Raw genomic sequence first — 11,157 nt, forward strand, 5'->3', positions numbered from 1 at the left:
AGTTAAGTTACTTGGAAATAGTTTGATCCTTTCAGATCTTGCCTTTATAAATCATTAGATGGATTCAAAGCAATATTCAGTCTAGGGATCTTTATTCTTCACTACTGAGGCAAGACCTTCTTGAGAATTCTACTCAATACCCCATAAGTTATGAGTTTTTCCTGTGTAATTGGTGGGAACAGGACTATTTCTGGCCCTTTGTGTGCACTGAGAACTATTTCTCTAATCTTTTCAGATAGTTCTTTCTCGAGATTTTGGTAGTTTCCTCACACACATATGTTGATCATACCCTGCTTAAAACTTGAGAGAAATCCTCCACAGCTCTCTTCTTTGGTACTTTTCCTTGTTCTGCATACCTTAGCAGCCTTTATCTCCCTCATCTCTCAGGACTATTTTTGAGGGAGTTCGTAGGCTTTGCTTGGATTAACCCATCCTGAGCCATGGCCTGGAAACTCTCTCAAGGCAGTAAGCATGGGTAATCATAGGGCTCACTTCATTTGCTTCTCATAGCTCAGGCATCACTGTCTTCCATTGCCCGTTATCAGTGTCTTGAAGACTATCCTTTTATATATTTTGTCCTATCTTTGTTGTTTCAGGCAGGAGTGTATATCCAGTTCCTATTTTTCTGTCTTGATCAGAACTGGAGTCTGTCTCTGTTTTTCTCTACAATGCAATTTTTGTAGGATGATTCCTTTGAAATTACCCATAAGCTGTCAAAAGGATCTTGTTACTTTCCATTGGCCTAGATCACTTTAACAATATGACTACACTTGACTTAAAACAAACAAAAACACTTCTTGGCTCTTTTGGAAGCTTGAGAAATTTTCAAAAGGTACAGCACTTGATCACCGCCCTCCAGAAACCCACAATCTAATAGAGTCATGGCTACATTAATTAAAAAAAAAAAAAAAAAAACTCTAGCAAGACTTAACTACTCTGTCATCCTAACAGGAAAAATTGAAAAATTGATATAGGACCTCCCCTTATAGCCTGTAGACGACAGCAGGGTAGGGTGGGGCCTGAAGGGGGCACATAAACCAGCATATTGACCTCTAAATTAGGAGATTGGAAAAGACTGATAAACGGAAAATCATAAATTCGTGATGTTTATCTTCAGAGATTTAGAGCAGTAGCTTGAAAGACACTAATACAGGTATAATCTTAGTTTCACACAGTCCAAGGTGGGACTTGGGTCCGGTGAACTTGAGATTTTAAAGGCTTCCTGGGGCTACCTAAACACAATGTTCTTTTTTTATGAGCAGCGGCAGGGCTAGTGGTTTAGGTGGTTTGCTGGTTGCAGGAACATGTACGGGCATTTGACTTTTAAAGAAGACAGCCTTGAAGTGAAATGTTAGCATTGCCATTTACTTTTGCTGTGAGCTGGAGAAAATCTATAGTTCCCTCTGAGACTCAGTTTCTCCAGGCTACATTTTTCTAAAACTGTTGAAATCACTACATCTCATATGAGAAAGCAACATCAGTATCCCCCCTCCTTTTCAAAATCCCATTCAAATCATCTACTTCTGTCAGTAGTCCTCTTCCACACGGTAGGATATAATGCAGTTGCTTAGCTCCCAGTTTTCTTATTTACCAGGCTCAGGAATCTTAGCCAAATTTGTCTGAAGTATTTTATTTACAGGATTAGCTCGGGTTACTTCTCATGAGCGTTACTCTTATTGTACCATTTCTTTTTTTCTTTTTTAACTTTTATTTTAAGTTAAAAGATACATTTGCTGGTTTGTTATATAGATAAACTTGTGCCACAGGAGTTTGAATACAGATTATTTTGTCACCCAGGTACTAAGCCTAGTACCCAACAGTTGTTTATTCTGTTCCTCTCCCTCCTCTCATCCTCTACACTCTGACAGGCCCCTGTTGTTTCCCTCTATGTGTCCATGTGTTTTCATAATTTATCTCACAGTTACAAGTGAGGACATATCACATTTGGATTTCTGTTCCTGCATTGGTTTGCTAAACATGATGACCTCCATCCTGCTCCATCTATGTTCCTGCAAATTACATGATCTTGCTCCACCCACATTCCTGCAAAGGACATAAAAACGGCTGCATTGTATTCCATAGTGTATATGTAGCACATTTTATTTATCTAGTCTACCACTAATGGCCATTTAAGTTGATTCCGTGTCTTTGCTATTGTGAATAGTGCTGGAATGAACATAGGTGTGCATGTGTCTTTATGGTAGAACAATTTATATTCCTTTGGGTATATATCCAGTAATGAGATTGCTGGGTTGAATGGTAGTTCTGTTTTTAGGTCCTTGAGGAATCTCCACACTGCTTTCCATAGTGACTGAACTAATTTACACTCCCACCAACAGTGTGTAAGTGTTCCCTTTTTTCTGCAACCTTGCCAGCATCTGTTATTTTTTGACTTTTTATTAATAGCCATTCTGACTGATATGAGATGCTATCTCATTGTGGTTTTGATTTGCATTTATCAAATTATCAGTGATGTTGACATTTTTTTCATATGTTTGTTGGCAGCACGTATGTTCTCTTTTGAAAAGTGTTTGTTTATGTCCTTTGCCTGCTTTTTAATGGGGTTGTTTGCTTTGTTTTTGTAAATTTAAGTTCTTTATAGATGCTGGATATTAGACCTTTGTCAGATGCACAGTCTGCAAATATTTTTTTCATTCTGTGGTTGTCTGTTCACTCTGTTGATAGTTCTTTGGGTTTTTGTTTGTTTGTTTTTTTGTTTTTGCTGAGAAGAAGCTCTTAAGTTTAATTAGATCCCATTTGTCAATTTTTCCTTTTGTTGTGATTGTTTTTGGCATCTTTGTCGTGAAATTTTTGCCAGTTCCTATGCCTGGAATGGTATTTCCTAGGTTGTCTTTCAGGGTTTTTATGCATTTGGGTTTTACATTTAAGTCTTTAATCCATCTTGAGTTGATTTTTGCATATGGTGTAAGGAAGGAGTCCAGTTTCAGTCTTCTTCATATGGCTAGCCCAGTTATCCCATCACCATTTATTGAATAGGGAGTCCTTTCCCCATAGCTTCTTTTTGCCAGCATTGTTGAAGAACAAATGGTCACAGTGTGCTACCTTATTTCTGGGCTCTCTATTCTGCTCCATTGGTCTATGTGTCTGTTTTTGTACCAGTACCATTCTGTCTTCTTTACTGTAGTCCTGTAGTATAGTTTGAAGTCAGGTAGCCTCCAGCTTTGTTCTTTTTGCTTAGGATTGCCTTGGCTATTCAGGCTATTTTTTGGTTCCATATGAATTTTAAAATAGTGTTTTCAGTTCTCTGAAGAATGTTATTGGTAGTTTCATAGGAATAGCATTGAATTTGTAAATTGTTTGGGGTGGTATAGCCATTAATGATATTGATTCCTCCTATCCATGAGCATGGAATGTTTTTCCATTTGTTTGTGTCATCTCTGATTTCTCTGAGTGATGTTTTGTAATTCATATCGTAGAGTTCTTTCACCTCCTTGGTTAGCTATATTGCTAAGTACTATATTATTTGTGTGGCAATTGTGAATGGGATTGCATTTCTGATTTGGTGCCCAGCTTGGTTGTTGTTAGTGTGTAGGAATGCTAGTGATTTTTGTACATTAATTTCTTATCCTAAAATTTTGCTGAAGTTATTTATCAGTTGAAGGAGCTTTTGGGTAGAGACTATGGGGTTTTCTGGATATAGAATTATGTCATTTGCAAACAGGGATGGTTAGACTTCCCCTCTTCCTATTTGGATGCCCTTTATTTCTTTCTCTTGCCGGATTGCTCTGACCAGGACTTCCAATACTGTATTGAATAGGAGCAGTGACAAGTGGCATTTTTGTCTTGTGCTAGTTCTCAAGGGGAATGCTTCCAGCTTTTGCCCATTCAGTATGATGTTGGCTATGGGTTTGTCATACAGGCTCTTATTATTTTGAGGTATGTTTCTTCAATACCTAGTTTATTGAGAGTTTTTAACATGAAGGATGTTGAATTTTATCAAAAGCCTTTTCTACATCTATTGAGATAATCATGTGGTTTTTGTATTTAGTTCTGTTTATGTGATGAATCACATTTAATGATTTGCATATGTTGAACGAACCTTACATCCCAGATATAAAGTCTACTTGATTGTAGTGAGTAAACTTTTTGATGTGCTGTTGGATTCAGTTTGCAAGTATTTTGTTGAGGATTCTGCATCGATGTTCATCAAGGATATTGGCCTGAAGTTTTCGTTTTTTGTTGTGTCTCTGCGAAGTTTTGGTATCAGGATGTTGCTTGCCTCATAGAATGAGTTGGGGAGGAGTCCCTCCTCCTCAGTTTTTTGAAATTGTCCCATAGGAATGGTACCAGCTGTTCTTTGTACATCTGGCAAAATTTGGTTGTGAATCCATCTGATCCTGGGCTTTGGTTGGTAAACCATTTATTACTGATTCAATTTCAGAGCTCATTATTGGTCTGTTCAGGCATTTATTTCTTTTTGGTTCAGTCTCAGGAGGATGCATATGTCCAGGAATTTATCCATCACTTCCAGGTCTTCTATTTTGTGTACATAGAGATGTTTGTAGTAGTCTCTGATGGTTATTTGTTTTTCTGTGGGGTCAGTGGTAACATCCCTTCTTTATTTCTGATTGTGTTTATTTGAATCATCTCTCTTTTCTTCTCTATTAGTTTAGGTTGTGGCCTGTATATGTTATTAATATTTTCAAAAAACCAACTCCTGAATTCACTGATCTTTTGAATGTTTTTTGGTGTCTCAGTCTCCTTCAGTTCAGCACTGATTTTGGTTATTTCTTGTCTTCTGGCTTGGTTTGTTCTGGCTTTTCTATTTCTTTTAGTTGTGATGTTAGGTTGTTAATTTTAGATCTTTCTAACTTTTTGATGTGAGTGTTTAGTGCTATAAATTTTCCTGTTAACACTGCCTTACCCGCTGTCTCCCAGAGATTCTGGTATGCTGTGTCTTTGGTCTCATTAGTTTCAAAGAACTTCTTGATTTCTACTTTAATTTCATTATTTACCCAAAAGTGACTCAGGAGCAGGTTGTTAAATTTCCATGTAATTGCATGGTTTTGAGCAAATTTTTTAGTCTTGATTTCTATTTTTACTGCACTGTGATCCAGGAGTGGGTTCAGTATGATTTTGGTTCTTTTGCATTTACTTAGGATTGTTTTGTGTTCAATTTTGTGGTCAATTTTAGAGTATGTTCCATGTGATGATGGGAAGAATGTATATTCTGTTGTTTTCGGGTAGAGAATTCTATAGAGGTCTATCAGATCCATTTGGTCCAATGTTAAGTTCACGTCCTGAATATCTTTGTTAATTTTTACCTAGGTGATCTGTCTACTACTGCCAGTGGAATATTGAAGTTTCCCACTATTATTGTGTGCGAGTCTTAGTCTCTTCATAAATCTCTAAGTACTTGCTTTACGAATCTGGGTGCTTCTGTGTTGGGTGCATATTTAGGATAGTTGGCTGTATGTTTAGGATAATTAAGTCTTGTTGTTGAACTGAATCCTTTACCATAATGTAATGTTCTTGTCTTTTTGGTCTTTGTTGTCTGAAACTACTATTGCAACCTCTGCTTTCTTCTAATTTCTATTAGTCTGGTGGATTTTCCTCCATCTCTTTATTTTGAGCCTTTCGGTGTCATTGCATGTAAGATGAATCTCTTGAAGACAGCATACTACTGAGTCTTGCATTTTTTTAAATCCAGCTTCCTATTCTGTGCCTTTTAAACAGGGCATTTAGCTCATTTACATTCAAGTTTAGTGTATTGATATGTGCAGATATGAACCTGTCATTGTGTTGTTAGCTGGTTATTATGCCGGCTTGTTTGCTTTATAGTGTCACTGGTCTGTGTACTTAAGTGTGTTTTGTATTGGCTTATCATGGTCTTTCCTTTCCATATTTAGTGCTCCTTTCAAGATCTCCTGTGAGGTGGGTCTGGTGGTAACAAACTCCCTCAGCATTTGCTGATTGAAAAAGACCTTATTTCTCCTTCATTGAGGAAGCTGAGTTTGGTTGGATACTAAATTTTTGGTTGAAGATTTTTTTTCTTTAAGAATGTTGAATATAGGAGCCCAATCTCTTCTGGCTTGTAGAGTTTCTGCTGAGAGGACTGCTGTTAGCCTGAAGGGGTTCCCTTTGTAGGTGACCTGCCCTTTCTCTTTAGCTGTCTTTAGCATTGTTTCTTTAATTTCAGCCTTGGTGAATCTGATGATTATGTGTCTTGGCGTTGATATTCTTGTGTAAAATCTTGCAGAGGTTCTCTGTATTTCCTGATTTTGACTGTTGGCCTCTCTAGCAAGGTTGGGGAGGTTTTCATGGATGATATCCTGAAATATATTTTCCAAGTTGTTTGCTTTCTCCCTGTCCCTTTCAGGGATTCATAGATTCGTAGATTTAGCCTTTTACATAATTCCATATTTCTCAGAGGTTTTATTCATTTTCATTATTTTCTTTTTTTAATTGTCTGACTGTACTATTTCAGAGAACCAGTCTTCAAGTTCTAAGATTCTTTCCTTGGCTTGGTCTATTCTGCAGTATACTTGTGATTGCATTGTAAAATTCTTATAGTGTGTTTTTCAGCTGTATCAGATCAATTAAGTTCTTTTTCATACTGGCTATTTCATCTGTCAGCTCCTGTATTGTTTTATTGTGATTCTTAGTTTCCTTGGATTGGGTTTTGTTGTTCCACTGAATCTCAGTAGTCTTTGTTCTTATCCATATTCTGAATTCCATTTCTGTCACTTCAGCCAACTCAGTCTGTTTAAGAACCCTGTAGGAGAACTAGTGTGGTTGTATGGAGAAAAGAAGACACTCTGGCCATTTGAGTTGCTGGAGCTCTTGCATTGGTTCTTTCTCATCTTTGCATGTGGGTGTTCCTTTAACTGCTGAGCTGCCTCTGATTGAAGTGGTCAGGCAGGGGCAGAGTGGTTGTGCTAAAGTCCCAGGTCAGGTAGCCCTGCCTAGTGAGGAGGAGTGAGGATGGGACCTGCATGGAGAACAGTCCAGCCACTTTTCTGCAAGGTGGGTGCTTGGGGTCCGGACCAGCCTGTGCTCCCACGGACTCTTCAGAGTTGCTTCCCTAGGTGGAGGAGGCTCCTCTGGCTCCCTGTCACCCCAGGGTGGGCATCTGCCCTGCCTGACATTTCTCCATTCTCTATGAGTTATTTTCCTGATGAATCCCAATGTGTGTTCCTGGGTGTTTCAGTTGAAGGTGCTATATTTACTTGCCCCTTCTACTTCTTTCCCTCAGAGTGGCGCATACTAGCTGCTTCAAGTGCCATCTTTGTCAGACTCCCTGTACCATTTCAATCTTCCTAATTTCACTTAGGGAGATACCTGTTTTCAAAAACTGACTAGACAGAACATAATTATAGTGCTTATTACATGGCTTTTGGAATTATTTGCTAGTTTTACTGACTGCTCCTATAGAAGATGGGGCCCTTAAAGCCTACAATTATGAATTATTAATCTTGGTATTACCAATACATACTGTTTTGAAGAAAACATAGTAGGGTCTTTTAGAAATAATAAATGAACAATAAATAGACTCATAGAAAGGCAGATGGGCATAATATCTGGAAAGGGTACATCTGAACTGAATCAGAGATTGAGATTAGTGAGCAAAGAGCCCCACTGGGAATAATAACTGAAGTTGGTCAGAACCTGAAGAGCATGCAGTACATCTTTCCTGGAAAGCAGAAACAGTGTGATAGAGCAGAAGCAGCATAGACTCCACTATCAGACAGACCTCAGTTCAAATCCTGGCTTTTCTGAGGTGTTATGAACTGAATTATGTGCCTCCGCAAATTCATGCATTGAAGCCCTAACTTCCAATGTGACTGTATTTGGAAATAAGGCCTTTAAGAAGATAATTAAGGTTAAATGAGGTTGTAAGGATGGGGCACTAATCCAATAAAACTGATGTCCTTATAAAGAAGAGGAAGAGACACAGAGACCTCTCTCCCCATCCCTCCCTGAACATGCACACACACAAAGGAAAGGTCACGTGAGGACCCAGTAAGAAGTCAGCCTTCTGCAAGCAAAAACGAGAGGCCTCACCAGAACCCAACCTTGCTCATACATTGATCTTGGGCTTCCAGAAAATAAATGCCTGTTTTTTAAACCACCTAGTCTGTGGTATTTTGTTATTAATATATATAATACAATTATTATATAATTATACGTTACTATTATAGAATTATATTATTTGTATTAGGCAACACAAGCTGACTAATACACTTGGTTAAATATTTGACCTTGGACAAGTTATTTAACTTATGTGAGGTTTAATTGTGTTTACAAAGTAAAAAGAGAGAAAGAACAATAATAACAGTAATATTGTGGTAATCATTAATGCTCTTCACTGAATATTTCTGGTTCTTCTTCTTTGAGTAATTGGTAGAATTATACTTCCATTCTTCCTTGATTTCAGGTATGGCCATATAATTTGCTTTCACCAACAAACTATGGAAGTCTTTAATTATATCACCACTTCTTCCTCTTACCCTAGAGATTGGAAATGTTTCAGATAGTAAAGTCTCTATCACCTGGGTCTCTGAGTGGGCATGACATGGAACAAAGCCCCCACTGACCTAAATATTACATGCAGCATCAGCAAGAAATAAGTCACTGAGAGTTGGGGGTTGTTATTATAGCTCATTTCATAGGTATACATAGATTGTTGAAATAATTAAATGAGATGTTTTAAAGTGTCTTTGTTGATTTTCAAGTCTTTGTGGCCTTGAAGCTGCTGGGTTGAAGAACGTTAAAAATTGCACATTTTCTAGTTTGAATATAGAGGTTTTTGGTAAGGCAATACCACTGTGAACTTTATGACTAAGAGAAGTTCCAGTCTTAACAACTCTCAATTGATTGAGGCAGTGCTTATAGCCTTGTTGGAAAGAAAAGAAAGAAAGAAAAATACATATATATATGTGTATATATATATGTGTGTATATATATGTGTGTATATATGTGTGTGTGTGTGTATATATATATATTTATGAAGAGCAAGACAGTGTATACCAAAGTGTGTACCTAAGAGTAGATATCTAGCACTGGCAATCAGTACTCAGCAAGATCTAACAAGGTGTGCATCGTGTGGCAAAGGGAGTTAGGAAAGAAAGAGGCCAGTTGGAGCTAGAGGAGATGGGGAAGGGAGTTTGAGAGAAATCTTGAAGATGGGTAGAATATGAGCAGATGGTGAGTAGACAAGACTGAATTTCTAAAAACTATAAAATACATCTAAAACATTTAAGTCTTGCTCTTCTTGTTGCCATCCTCTAATAAGAAGTTGTGTGATGGTCAGGTGTAGTGGCTCACGTCTATAATCTCAGTCCTTTGGGAGGCTAAGGCAGGAGGCTGGCTTGAGCCCAGGAGTTCAAGACCAGCCTGGGAAATATACTGAGACACCATCTCTACAAATTTTTTTTTTAATTAGCCAGGCATAGTGGTATGCTCCTGCAGTCCTTGCAACTTGGGAGGCCAAGGTGGGAGAATTTCTTGAGCGCAGTAGGGCAAGACAGCAGTGATCCATAACTATGCCACTATACTCTTGTACTGCAACCTAGAAGACAGAACGAGACCCTGTCTAAAAAAAAAAAAAAAAAAAAGAGGCGCTGGGGGCGCCACACCAGGTGGACGTCTGATTTATGAAGCTCCCCATCCACCTATCTCAGTACCTGACTTCTCAAGACTGACTCCTATAGCATCAGATACACAGGTCTCCTAGCATGACCTCGATCTGATCAGCAAACAAGAAAATTTGTCTCCCATAGTTCTGGGGCCTGTTCACCATCTACAACCACAGAGCTGTCATGGCTACCATCTCTACTTCCATCCCTGTAATTTCACAGCCCCAGTTCACAGCCATGAATGAACCACAGTGCTTCTACAACGAATCCATTACCTTCTTTTATAACCGAAGTGGAAAGCGTCTTGCCACAGAATGGAACACAGCAAGCTGGTGATGGGACTTGGAATCACTGTTTGTATCTTCATCACGTTGGCCAACCTACTGGTCATGGTGGCAATCTATGTCAACCTCCATTTCCATTTTCCTATTTATTACCTAATGGCTAATCTGGCTGCTGCAGACTTCTTTGCGGGGTTGGCCTATTTCTATCTCATGTTCCACACAGGACCCAATACTTGGAGACTGACTGTTAGCACATGGCTCCTTCGTCAGGGCCTCATTGACACCAGCCTGACGGCATCTGTGGCCAACTTAATGACTATTGCAATCGAGAGGCACATTACGGTTTTCCGCATGCAGCTCCACACACAGATGAGCAACCGGCGGGTAGTGGTGGTCATTGTGGTCATCTGGACTATGGCCATCGTTATGGGTGCTCTACCCAGTGTGGGCTGGAACTGTATCTGTGATATTGAAAATTGTTCCAACATGGCACCCCTCTACAGTGACTCTTACTTAGTCTTATGGGTCATTTTCAACTTGGTGACCTTTGTGGTAATGGTGGTTCTCTATGCTCACATCTTTGGCTCTATTCGCCAGAGGACTATGAGAATGTCTCAGCATAGTTCTGGACCCTGGCGGAATCGGGATACCATGATGAGTCTTCTGAAGACTGTGGTCATTGTGCTTGGGGCCTTTATCATCTGCTGGACTCCTGGATTGGCTTTGTTACTTCTAGACGTGTGCTGTCCACAGTGCGACGTGCTGGCCTATGAGAAATTCTTCCTTCTCGTTGCTGAATTCAACACTGCCATGAACCCCATCATTTACTCCTACTGTGACAAAGAAATGAGTGCCACCTTTAGGCAGATCCTCTGCTGCCAACGCGGTGAGAACCCCAGCGGCCCCACAGAAGGCTCAGACCGCTGGGCTTCCTCCCTCAAACACACCGTCTTGGCTGGAGTTCACAGCAATGACCACTCTGTGATTTAGAATGGAAACTGAGATGAGGAATCAGCCGTTTTCTCTCAGAGGATAAACAGCCTCCCCCTACTCAATTGCCAGGGCAAGGTGGGGTGTGAGAGAGGAGAAAAGTCAACTCATGTACTTAAACACTAACCAATGACAGTATTTGTTCCTAGACCCTGCAAGACTTGATATATATTGAAAATTAGCTTATGTGACAATCCTCATCTCGATCCCCATCCCTTCTGAAAGTAGGAAGTGGAGCTCTTGCATTGGAATTCAAGAATAGACTCTGGAGTGTCCATTTAGGC

At 39.4% G+C, this 11,157-nt stretch overlaps 1 pseudogene; it reads left to right on the forward strand.

The window, feature by feature from the left end:
• Positions 1 to 9,712: 9,712 nt before the first annotated feature.
• On the forward strand, positions 9,713 to 10,887 carry LOC105486904 (lysophosphatidic acid receptor 1 pseudogene; annotated as a pseudogene).
• The last annotated feature ends 270 nt before the right edge of the window (positions 10,888 to 11,157 follow it).

This window comes from Macaca nemestrina, chromosome 12, assembly GCF_043159975.1.
Source record: "Macaca nemestrina isolate mMacNem1 chromosome 12, mMacNem.hap1, whole genome shotgun sequence".
Classification (NCBI taxonomy): Eukaryota; Metazoa; Chordata; class Mammalia; order Primates; family Cercopithecidae; genus Macaca; species Macaca nemestrina.